This window comes from Dermacentor silvarum, unplaced genomic scaffold, assembly GCF_013339745.2.
Source record: "Dermacentor silvarum isolate Dsil-2018 unplaced genomic scaffold, BIME_Dsil_1.4 Seq12764, whole genome shotgun sequence".
Classification (NCBI taxonomy): Eukaryota; Metazoa; Arthropoda; class Arachnida; order Ixodida; family Ixodidae; genus Dermacentor; species Dermacentor silvarum.
This window is the reverse complement of record NW_023605692.1, coordinates 77,221-79,999: the sequence shown is the minus strand read 5'-3', so window position 1 is coordinate 79,999 and position 2,779 is coordinate 77,221.

Genomic DNA, 2,779 nt, shown 5'->3' with positions numbered 1-2,779 from the left:
CGAGGACGACTAGTTCCAACAGAAAGCCAGTTCCAAAACCCGCACGACACTCTTCCTGGCTCGTTGCCCACGTATGACGATCGGCTGTTTAAATGGCACATATTGTAATGGACACGCGGCTGAGCACGTTCACCCACATTTTGCAGTACAAGTGCGCTGATGGTGGCTTGGCGCATATGCATACAGCTAGTTTGCTATTTCTACCTTTCACGAAATAAAACGTGCAACAAGCACATAGACGCCCGCGAGACACACCACGGTCTTGTCTGGGCGACAAGGGTGTTTAGGGTTAGCGTTGTGAAAACTATTCCGCAGCACAGTCGACTTGCAACGTTCGTGAGCAAGAAATAAGCCAACTTTCGGGCGGTCAACATGGTCTTGGGGAAGCATATTGATAAGTTCCGGCTTTTTACAATTTTGGGAAACTGACAGGTGTGCGGATGTCTCAGATAAGCTTCAGATAGTCATATTTTATATTTCGAATTATTCATATATTGAACTACTTCGCAATTCTATTCGAGTTTGATATATCCGGGGTCGACTGTATTAACCTTTTACGGACAAATGCTGCCTACAAGCAACACACCAGAGAAATATTTTTTATTGCTAACTTTTGGGAAGTCCAAAGTTTCTGGTTAAATATCTTTGGGCAACACTGAATGACAGACATCAAGCATCATTTGTTGGATTAGAGCAGGAACAGGACAAGGAAGAAGTTTAACGCACAACTCGCTTTCTTTAAAAGCCTGGTCAAATGAAAAAGACCGATGCAAAATCCCCAGGTGCACTGGTATCACACAGGTAATGTAGAGAAAATGCGAGTGTTTCACATTTAACGAGAAATGTCTGTGTACAAGTTCTACACGAAACCATAGGTGGCTTGGCGCGAAGCTCACTTCCAGTACTCTGCCTGCTATTGCCCACCTATTGCTGTCAATGTTTCTGCTAAATATTTTTTTCTTTTCATTGATTATCCTTATTCTTGGTTTAATTAGCACATTTGGATGAAAGAAATTTTCTTCTGGCATTTTTATGACTTGACCTTGAAGTATTAACAGGATTTACCCAGCTGTTTTAGTGCAAGATAGAGGGGATGCCTGTTTTTATTGGTTCTTGTGTACCACTCCTTGGTACTTCTTACCACTACCCAACCACGAGTGTTCATCATTTCCCCCAGCCATCTTGGGACCTGCAAGTAATACTCATGTGCTTTTTGCCATAGTGGCTGAGACATTTTTTTGCTAACTGCAAGAGTGTGACACTCTCTTTTGTATAACCGAACATTTCATTAGAAAGCTGTCATTAGCTCTTAAAGTGACTCTAAAGGAAAACATTAAGTTGATTTAATTGGATAGATTATATGTCTAGAATTTGTGGGGTCTCACACGGGCTCTTCGGACAAAGGAACTACAACACAGTAGTGCAAACAAACAAAAGGGCATTTATTGCACCTTTCATACACTAATGCACGCTAACCGAATTACTACCCATAGAACATTCACATGGGCGCGCGACAAATCGAGGAAGTCCGACTCACTGCGACCAAGCCCAGCAACACTAGCTAGAGTGTGCGCCTGTTCGTTTCCTTAGATAACGTTCGCCCTATGCTAAACACTACCGCCCAATCGTTCATGTGTATGATCACGCGAACAGTGGCGAGTTCCACCGATCCGTGTCCGTCCATTCCGGTGCCGTGCTCCTAAGCCTTCTCGGGACAGTCCCACGAAGTGGGCCGGCACACGCTCGAAGAGTCTGTGCGTGCTGCTCGCCAACCCCACGCCGAAGAGGAAGCGCCTTCTCCCTTTTGTGCCCAAGTAACCCCCGCCATTAGGTGGCGTTAGCTGCTCAACACTAGCGCCATCTCTCGCAATACGCCGTCGCCGTAAAGCCACTCTGCAAAGCTGGATTACAGGAGATGGGAGCCATGCGTGGAAAACCACAACAGGGGATACGTGAGAGTCGCGCATCCCCACAAAGTCTATCAACGTTTACTGGGTGCCACTATACACCTTTGTGTTGCATAGAAAACTGCCATCGAATGTCCTGCTGCTGCACCTCAATTTGAATTGGCCTCACCAAAACTGAGACTGTGACGTAATCTCCGCGTCACCACCTCTGGCACTATCTGCGAATTAGCCACTCCTCCCTCAACTCGCATTGGCGGCGTTTCTTGAATCGCTTGCCTCCCGCTTTTCTACCGTAAAAACTGGAATATAGGTCGAACTTTTTTCAAAAAACCATTGCGAAAAGTCGACCCTCGTCTAAATACTGTCACCATTGTGCAACCGGCGGAGTCGCATTTGTTAAAAGGTAAGGGTGTCTTTCGGTACTTTTGCCGTTGAAAAAGATTTTTTTTTTTTTTTTTCATTTTTAGAATTAGTTAATTAGGGGTCGACCTATATTCCGGTTCGACCTTAGTCCGGTGGTGACCTGATGTCACGCCATGTGTCACACCAGAGAGGTACCATAGTACTAGACAGGTGGCGCCACTCTCGTTTTCCCATTGTTAATCATTTTCACACGCTTGCAAAGGCTCTGTTCTTGCTGCAAATGATGAATTAGTTATTACAGAAGTTTAATGTTTCAATCTAGCTCGATTTAATATTTCCCTTTGGTTTCTCTTTATGGCCACAGCATTCTCACAGATAACAGGGATGGGAGCTGTGGTGTAATTGTTTCTTGTTCATTTTCTTGCGGGAGGAACCCTTATTTTTAAGCGGCTGCATTGTACCTGCCTGCTGGACTTGAGGTTGAACTGGAGATGTGCTTCCCTTCTTGA